Source organism: Nicotiana tabacum, chromosome 5 (assembly GCF_000715075.1).
Source record: "Nicotiana tabacum cultivar K326 chromosome 5, ASM71507v2, whole genome shotgun sequence".
In the NCBI taxonomy this organism is placed as follows: Eukaryota; Viridiplantae; Streptophyta; class Magnoliopsida; order Solanales; family Solanaceae; genus Nicotiana; species Nicotiana tabacum.
The window spans coordinates 14773551-14784431 of NC_134084.1; positions in this window are offsets into that span (position 1 = coordinate 14773551).

A 10881-nucleotide genomic window follows, 5' to 3' on the forward strand; every position below is an offset into this window, starting at 1 on the left:
ATGTGCCATAGGATCACCATGCCCCTCGTATAGATCAAATTTGGGCATCTTAAAACCTGCCGGCAATTGCACATCAGGGAAAGGACACAGATCTTTGTAGGCCACACTAACTTGGCTGCCCAATCCATGCATACTCCGGAAAGATTGCTCCAGGCTTTTCATTTTGCGAAGCACTTCATCCTGCTCCGAATTCTTAGTTGGCCTCTCAGTTTCTGCTGGGAGTTGGAGGTGAGGGGTGTAAGTGTATGGTTCAGGTGCTTTAAAGGTTGGTTCAGGAGGATAATACTGGTTATCATGAGCCTGAAACAATGGCTCGCTGGAGGATCTTTGCATTATGGCTGGTGGAGGTGCCCCGAAGATGGGAACATTTGGTGGAGGAGGATTCTGATTGGGTAGTAGAGCTTGGGGATCATAGGCCTCTCTTCCCTGATAGTAATGGTGGCTTGGGAAACTCGTTGAAGGGCCGGGAGAGGGGTATTCTGGTGCGTGTCCTGGTTGGAGAGTAGGAGTAACAGGTAGTTCATGCCCCTTTTGGGCTCTAGCTAAGGCTATCTGCATTTCATTCATTTCCAGCCTCATCTTTTCCATTTTTTCCATGGCCTCCTTCAGCATCTGATTTGCCGTCTTTTCCGACTCAACACTGTTGTCTGAGCCAGTCATGCTTTCTGGTATGGGCCCTTTTGATCTTGTTTGATAATGGTACGGTGCCAGTACGCATTAACAAACTAACTGGTTGGAATTGGACAAACAACAAACTTGTTAGCGTTAGAGTTTTAACAGATATTGCAATTGCACGTTGGGGGATGCAATGTTCTTAGGCAGTTAACCATTTCTAACATGTTTTTGCTCCTACCGCATGTTTCGGAAACCCTCCATTCCCTTTTTTTCTTTTTTCTTTATTCACTTTTTTTTAGCGGTGGTCGAACCTAACGTAGATTGCCTACATATCATGTCCCCACATGAATCAGACCTTGCGCAGTTCAGACGAAAAAGGATAAACAGCAATAAAATATATATATTTTTTTTCATAATAAAACAAACATGATTACAACGGTTTAAAAACTGACCATATTAACAGATTTTGACGAAAGAACGACCTACAGACTTGAGAATCAAAACATACCACACCCTAATCAAAAGAATTACAAACTGAAAAACAAACGGCCAGATTCCTTTCCCTATTTGCTAATTTTAACCAAATGGTTATTTTTGCAAACGTGGCCCCTTCCCAATGAATTTTGAGGCCGGGAAGGATTAGTTTTATGACAATTTACAAACTTGTCCGTTCTTTTACGAAAATAGCCTTTCGACAACTTAAAGATACACTAAGGCTATTCCGGTAAGAACTGTTTAAGACACTGCCGAAGCTGGCTCGGCTTATTTTGACCAAAAATCCAAACGGTATTCACCTGACCGCTGACTCTTTGTTTTTTTTTGTTTTTTTTTTAAATTAAAATAAAAGACATGGTGTTGCAAACACAACCTTTCAGCGTCTCGGGGACAAAGATTTTAAGGCTATGAGGGTCAAAAATCAAAACATAACCAAAGGTGGTTGTTTATGCAAAATCAGCCTTCCGGCGTCCCGTTTGGGGATACTTGGCTATATTTTACATAAACGGCATTATCCGACTTATTTATGATAAAAATTCGACATTTTTTGGTTATTTTTGCAAAGGAGAGATTGGACATCACCCGACTAATTTATGACAAAATTAAAATTTTGACATTTTTTTTTGGCTATTTTAGCAAAGGGGAGGTTGGGCCCGATGAGGGTTGCATACGTATCTCACATCCGGTGAGAATCAAACCCGCGTAGTTCGGGAAGATCATGAATAAAGTAAATGAACTAACTTTTTTTTTTTATTTTTTTTTTATTTTTTTGAAGGAAAGACTTATAAAGAAGAAAGGGAACATTTTTGTTAAGAACGATTTCTAAAGAAAAAGATTTTAAAAATATTATTTTTTTGAATTTCAAAAGAAAAACTTTTAAGGAAGAAAGAAAATATGTTTTGAAATTTTACTTTTAATGAAAGATATGTTTACAAAAATATTTTTGAATTTTGAATTTTCTTTTCAATTTTGAAAGAAGAATGAAAATATTTTCGGATTTTTTTTTTTGAAGAAATTAAAAGGAAATATTTTTATTTGTATTTTTATTTTTTATTTTGTTTTAAAAAAAAACAATTAAAAAGACTTTCTAAAGAAATCAATAATGGAAAATATTTTGGACTTTTTTTTTTGAAAATTGGGGGTCTAAAAAAAAACTTTTCTAGAAAGGAAATAAAGAAAAATACTTTTTTGATATATATATATATATATATATATATATATATATATATATATATATATATATATATATATATATATATATATATATATTTTGCAACAAATAATAAAATCACGTTCAACGCACGACTCTTTTTATTTTCATTTTTGGCATTTTCATAGACAAATAAATAAATAAAAATCCATTTTAAAAACAAGACTCTTTTTCATTTTCATTTTTCATGGCAAGACAAACTATTTTTCTTTTCTTTTCTTTTTTATTTTGAAAACAAGACAAAGTGAAGATTTTTTTTTCTTTTTCGTTTCACCAAAATGACCAACCTATTCTTCCAAACTTAAAATAAAAGACTCTTTTTTTTTGAGTGAAATAAAACATTTTTCTTTTCTTCATTTTTTCCCAAGATTTTCGGCAGAATTTCGACAATATTTGGGTATTGTTTTTTTTTTAAAATAGGCAATTAATTCTCTACACTGTTACTTCGCTCTTTTTTCCCCCACAATTTTTCAATATTCTTGATTTTTCGAAGCCGGTCAGCATGCAAGTCTTAAACAAATAAATGCATAAAGCAAATAGGATGCAGCAGGATGGTCTTTTCATTTCAGGTTGCTAGTCCTAGACGGATCCAACCCCTGTGTTGAGTCCCTTAAGTCAAATGCAACATGATGCAGATAAGCGTTCCTACTAGGGATCCTGTCACGACCCAAACTGGGGGGCCATGACTAGCACCCGACCACACTTGCCGAGCACCAATGTACATTTCATCTAACCTTCATTATTACCTTTTAGGGCTGACGAGATCAATATAAATGGTAGACCAGGATCATGGACAACCAGCAATAAAATATGACGGCATGAACATACATAGCAGGGGATGACCAGACAATCAAGAAACTACATATAAGGTATGAGCTACCACGCTACTATGAAAGACTATACAACAAAAACTAGCCGACAAGGCATACCAAACTATACATGAGTCGACACCTGTCTATGAGCCTCTAAAGGAACATAAGTGCTGCAACATAGCCGGAACAGGGCCCCGACATACCCATAATATCTATAACAAAAATGCATACCAAGACCAAGGCAAGTCCGGATAAGGGATCTCGCCAATCACCGGTGAACTGGACAGCCTACTGTGGTGAGGGAGCTGCACCTGCCTGTCTATCAGGACCTGCAGCATGACATGCAGCGTCCACAAATAAAAGGACGTCAGTACGAATAAAGTACTGAGTATGTAAGGCAGGGAACCATAAATACGATCAGTAATGTAAGCAAGGATAGAGAATATACAACCTGTAACATCTTAGTACCTCTGTGGGCTACTTACATGAAATGCATGATACATATGTATAAATACATAAACCCTTAAAACATTCGCCTTTTGGGCATTATCATCATCATATCGTACCCGGCCATAATAGGCTCGGTAAAAAAATGTACCCGGCCATCATAAGGCTCGGTAGAATCGTACCCGGCCACGTGGAGCTCGGTAAAACCCAACTGATCAGTGGTTGCATAATAGGTGCCGTACCCGGCCAACTATAGCGTGGCTCGGTAGAGTAAAATAGATACATATATATAATGCATGCTCGACTCATGGAATCACATTCTGAACCTTTTGGAGTGACGTAAGGTCGGTATCCTCTGTACACGTTATTAGGACTAACTCTTCACTATGAACCTTATAAGAATCAGGAAGTACCAACAACATTGATAACATAAGAATAAGAGAAGCAACATTAACATCAATCGTTCCATAAGAGGGAAAACAATGTAAGTACTGCTAGCTTCTAAGAGTAGAGTATCTTGGATGCTCGTTCATTACATTATGTACATTCGTAGGCGTGCAAAAGAAGGAAAGGTATAGCCTCACATACCTTGTATATACTGCCCCAATCTCAAGCTATGCAATTGTCAAAACTCCTTAGTCTACAATAAGAGAAACGATACTATCGTTATCATTTAAGCGTCATAACTATTATGTATCGACCACAACCTATTTTACGATGAAACAGATAGAACCTACCCTATATATATGACCTCACACCATTCAAAACAGTCACCAAATAGCCCAAAAAACATCAATAATAAACATATTGAGCCTGCCAAAATAGTCCACACACAGCCTAATCACTCCATACATACGACGACCACCGTAGTCGTGTCAAACAACCTGGAAATGTTACGAATAACTATCAGTCCATAACCCTACATATATATGGTGTTTCTCCACACCCTTCGTCCTCCAAAACTCCACAAAACAGTAGTAAAATACGCAGCCCAACAGCAACACAAAACAGTCCACAAAACAATAACATTACTACCAAGCCTTTCGATATATATTTCACAAGTTCTAGCTTCAATGGCTTAGCCGTAACTTGGATAATCTTAAATACATATAGAGTAAGAGGTTCCTTACCTTTATACAGAAATAACAACTCCAATTTGACCTTAAATTTCCATGAAATATCCCTCCAATGCTGCCACAACAACCAAAAAAGCGAAACTAGCGATCAATTAGTGTTTTTCGGCACTGGAATCACTTTAGAAGGCTTGAAATCACCAAGGATTGATATTAAGAACATGAGGGAGTATATAAAGAACATAAACCCTTTAAAAAAACCTCCCACACGAGCTGGAACGACACAAAAATGAGCAACAACAAGAAGAACAAGAGACTTACTAGCACCACGGAATTCCCGACACTTGATTTGTGTTGTTTGCCCCTTTTTGGGTCTTGAATCTTGAGAGAACCTTGAGAGGATGTTCCTAGGGTTCTAAGGTCTGAAAATAGTGAGACGAAATGACTTAAAATGGGTTGGAGGCATCCTATATAGGTCCAAATATCTTAAACCGCCTTAGTGGGCCCCATAGAGAGGTGCTTGGCGCAGTCTCGCAAAAACGCGAATATCTCTCTACTCCAAGATCGTATCAATGAACGGTTTAATGCGTTGGAAACTAGACTCATAGATATTTAATTTTGTTGGTAGATCACCCCGGAATTCATTGTAAATTAGGAGAAAAGATTAGAAACATTTGACCTAATGTTTAAGTAAAATTATGAACCTAAGTTGCGACAACTTTTGTCGACTTTTGTTTCATAACTCGTTTGACTTCAAGACTTATGATACGGATATTATATTATTAAAATACCTTAATAAATGAACTCTTGAGTGTATTAAGAACCGCTAGATTACTTGAAAATACGAGTTACAACATCCTTGATTCATTTAACTTCTAATACTTGTTAATCACCCTTATACACTCTTGTATCACTTAAGACCAATAGGATTGACTTCTTATCATCTCAAAGATAATTCCTTATTGGATTTATGTTAACTAATATATGGCATGAACTAACACATGTGGATATGGGTTGTAACAGATCCGGCATGAAGTTGAGTTATTCTAGGTTCAGAACCTGGGTGTTTGTTCTAGACCTGGCTTACCCGAGCGGACAGCTCGAGCCGAGGGGGAGGCAGCAATCCGGGAATATAGAAGCTTCGCCGGCTTTGCAACTTATCCGAACCTCGTTCTAAATTGGGATTTGACACTATATAGAAAAGAAGTCGTACGAAGTACACCCTTCTTAATGATTTAGAAAACTCAGAGAGGAGATGGGTTTCGGCACAGTTTATATACAGTTCACAAAATATCAAAGCGGTAAAAGTAGTTAGTTAGCACATTAAGCACATATCATGTAACAAAATCAGATAAAGCCAAATACAACAATTATTCCAAGCTCAAATTCTGAACCCTGAACAAAACGTTCTGGGTTCAATCCCCAGCAGAGTCGCCAGAGCTGTCACACCTCCTTTTTCCGCCCCCGCCAGGGTTGAAGGAGTTTTTCCAATTAAAGGACAATCGAAACGGGATTTATTTATTTATTTCAGAGTCGCCACTTGGGAGATTTAGGGTGTCCCAAGTCACCAATTTAATCCCGAATCAAGGAAAAGAATGACTCTGTATTACAGTCTGCGAACCAGAAATTCGGATAAGGGATTCTGTTAACCCGGGAGAAGGTGTTAGGCATTCCCGAGTTCCGTGGTTCTAGCACGGTCGCTCAACTGTCATATTCGGCTTGTTTATCTGATTTTATACAATTATGAGCTCGTGTGCAAATTTTAACCCTTTACCGCTTTTATTATATTTTTAAAGGAATGTGAACATCGTTTAAAATATGTATTTGGATTGCGTCACATGAAATGCACCCGCAATGCAGAACATATTTTTATTCAATGTTTTGGGATTTGGATTTGGGTCGCATGAAATGCACACCCGAGTTTAAGAAGCTAAGATTATTAAAATGCACGCCTAAAGCGATTAGCGTATTATTATTTCTGGGTAAGGCCGTGAAATTTTGCTAAACGGCCGATCCCGAGTTCTAAGTAATTAACACATACATTTTGTTAGGGCCCCGCAATCTGTGCGTTTTATTTGGAGGGGCTCGTCTCATTTTTATTTAAAAGGATAAACCTACAGTGACTACATTTTTTCTATTAAGTTCGTCTATAAAATAAAAGAAAATCTCTCAATTAATTACATGCTAAAAAAGGCGTAACTTATTAGTTATTAGTTTACGGCTAATGCAAATGGAAAATTGCAATCGATTTTGTACAAAGAGAGATTGCTTTCGTTCTATATTCTATTATTTAATAACACTAGAACATGAGATTGACACATAATAATATCAAAACAAATTAACTATTCTTTGATTAATTTAAACTAACATTATTAGATGAAGGAGTTATTATACATATGCAACCCCATTACTCATTAATCAATCAACTACATTTTTATACAAAGAAAGGAAAATTCTATTCAAGCACAAATCTAAACAGGAGGAATTCAACAGGAACATAGCCTGGTCAATATTTCATTTCGCCTCAAGCCAAGAGTGTACAAATATGTACCTGGAAATGGTAATACAATGAGAAAAGAAGGAGGAGTCAGCAACAGTAATAACACAGCAACGCAACAGCAACCCAACAGCAGCAACTCGAACCAGATTCAAGGCCTAGAAAAATTTGAAGAAAACCAAACAAGCTCAATAGAACAGACCCAAAAGTTTGTAAAAAAACTAAACAGCAACAACCCACGGATGTATTAAATCCGAAACTAAACTTGTTTCTTACTTTGTTTTTGTTTTCTCTCTTTCAACTCTCCAACACTCTTGAGATTTTCAGAATGTATTCCTCTTCCAAAAATCCTCTCTAAAAAATCTCTTTAAAAAAAATGTCCTCCTCAAATGTTCTCTCCCAATCTTCCTCTCAAAATCCTCCCTTTTATGTAAAAATGACTCTTATTTATAGCAAGACTCTTGTCTTGAACCACTAACCCGAAATATTCCCCTAATTGCATGCTTTATCCCCACTACTTAATGTTTTTCTTATTTAATTCCTTTGTCTCCCATGCCTACATGTTTTGTCCCCCACTACATTAAATAAATATATCAACCCCACCCCATTATATCTTGTCCCCCATGCTTAACTTAAATAATTACATTATTCCCCCACTACATTATGTCTTGTCCCCTACTATATTAAACAATTATATCATCTCCCCACTAATTTATGTCTTGTTCTCCACAATGTATTATTTTAATATTGTTAATGCCTTGTGGACAGAGCACTTAGATTAAATAATTGTTCAAATGTTCAATTCCAAAAATACCCCTCAGACCTTACTGAAATTACCATTTTACCCCTGAACGTACTGCAATTTACCAATCTACCCCCATCGGCTATAAACAATTCACCTAATCAATTTCAACCAAAATACAACAAATATGACCAATTTCTAAACAGATTCAAACAACAAATCTCATGAATACAGATTGAATCATACAACATCAAATTAATGGGAATAAGTTAACCATATTGGGGACCAATCCTGGTTAACTTAGACAAAAATGAATGAGCAAGGAGACAACAATATTAACAACAAAGACACATGATTCAAACTAAATCAAAAAATTAAAAACCAAAACATAAACTCACATTAAATCACTGGATTAAAAACGAACTTCAAACAAAAATGAACATGAATTAAATCTATATTAAACAAAAACATGACGGATTCAACTGATTTAAACTAACACTCTTCTATACTAAATCCTTTTAAAATTAAAAAAACAAACTAAAGACATAATTAATTGAACTTCAACTTAAATCTAAAAAACATTAAAATTACTAACAATTTCTACTTAAAAATAAACAAGAAAAATGAAACAAACTGAAGAAAAATAAGAAAAACGATAAACACGAATTGGTTAAAACAACTAACTGGATCGGAACTACGAACAATGACTGACTAACGACGAACTCGAACGAAGCTCACCCCGAACAGAACTTCTGGGCGATTTTTGAACGTTTTTAGTTGGGTTTCAGCGTGTGTGTGTGTGTGTGTTTGTGTGTGTTTTCTGGTCAGTTATGGTGATGAGGGAGGGTCGTTTGGACGTTGCAGGCGGTCATTTGGACGTGAGGGTGTCGACTGGGTGGTTGCCTGGTATGGCGTTGCTGGTTCGCCGCTGGGCATGAGGAGATGGCAGTGGAACAGCAGCAACCATTACTGCTGGACATGGGGGCTCGATGAGGCAGCTGGAGGTGAAGTAGAAGACGCAGCAACCAGTAGCCATGGTCGTTCGACGGACGTAGCAGGAGCAACAATGGTGAAGCAGCCATGGACATTGGTTGTTTTGGACGTGAGGTCGTCGATGGCTGCTGTGGTTGGTCGACGAGCGAGGGGAGCAGCAGACGCAACAGCCATGGGAGCTTATCGAGCTCGTCAATGGCGGATGTTGTTCGTCGATGAAGACGAAGCTTGGGCAGTAGCTGGTCGAAGAAGAAGAAGATGCACAGTAATGGGGGTCGTTTGGTCTTCAATGGCGGACGAGGGAGGGGCTGTTTGGAGTGAGCTTGAGGGGCATCCATGGATGGGCTTGGAGTTTTGGAGATGGTGAAAGAGAAGAGAGAAAGAGAGGGGCAGATGGTTTAGTTTTAGGGTTTTGGGGTTTGAAAGTGAAAAAATGAAAATGAAAGAAGAGGAGTGTTTGGGTTATGGGGCGGACCGGGTTGACCCGGTTTGAAATGGACCGGGTCGTAGGGGAAGGTTGGGTATAAGTGTTTTGGGCCTCGGTTCAAAATTGGAGAAGAGCCCAATTCCGATTTTCTTTATATTTTTGTTCTCTTTTCTTCTTTTATTTTTCTAAAACTAAATTCTAAAAATTCTTAAATTATCATATAGAACTAATTAATTTATAAAACCGCAAATTAAATCCCAATAACAATTAACACACCATTAAGTAATAATTAAGACTAAAATTGTGCAATTGAACATTAAATGCTAAAAGTGCAAATGATGCATATTTTTGTAATTTTCATTCTTGTAAAACAAACCTAATTATTCCTAATTGTAGAATTAAATCCTAAATGTAAATGCGACATATTTTTGTATTTTTTATTAATTTAACAAATAAACATGCACAGACAAATACAAATAATTATCCAAAATGTCACAAAAACTCTCAAAATTGCGCACCAAGGAAAATCGTTTTATTTTGAATTTTTTCGGAGTAATTCTTTCATAGGGCAAAAATCACGAGCTTACAGTCGTGCGTTCTATGGATTTGTAGAATGAGAGTTCTTAGGAGTAGATTGTTTCGTGGTTGTAGACTGTGAAAATGTGGCTAAAGCTAGCCAGATGATAGTATGTGTTATGATTCAGTCATTGTAGGCTTTCAAAGGGTTATGTATCTATTTGTGGATGACCGGGATTGATTTGGGGGCCATTGGTAGGACTAAGGAGGATATGTATTCTATACCGGGTCAGATTGGTTGACTTTGTGCTGCTACTGTTGAGGGATGTGTCATTCGGTTAGGGTTGAGCTTATTCGTGTTGTGATATGATATATGTGTTACTCCTCTATGCTACGAGGGGTTGTGATTTGTTGGTTATATGCACACAAGATGGGGTACTATTTGGGCCTTATAACAGACTTTGAGTGAAATGGATATTAGGGTGTTAAATGGTTGATTGCGCATTGGGTATGTTCTTCTGGACCATGGTGTTGTGTTATTTGTTCTCCGTGGTTAGGGTCATGCCCCTAGGGCATTTGATACCGAATTGCACATGGTTATCGATTTTGAGCATAGTGGCTTGATGTATTTCATATAGGCTAGTGTTTGGATGGGGTTACACATTGTAGTGGAGTTATGTTGGGATATGATCCTTTGTGTTAGATTCATGTGTTTTGGTTCTACGGTGTGTGATGCGTTCTTAGCATTGTGTGGTGGTGGTACTTGTTGAGCTTGCGGGACAGTTCTCTAATTGGAGTTATTTTCTATGTTTGAGTATGTTTGAATTGTTACTTATTGGTGCATGGATTGCACAGTTTGTGGCTCTGGGTAGTATTGGTATGCCATGTCAGTAGAGTAACTTCTATTTGATAAGATGAGGTCGTCGGATCTAGAATTGGTGCTATCGGATTTGATTGCAGTATATTTGAAAGGATAATGTCGTTGATCGACTTAGAAATTTGCTATGGTTTTTGTCGAAGGAGAGGGAGCTCCATGAATTGTTGATCTGATGAA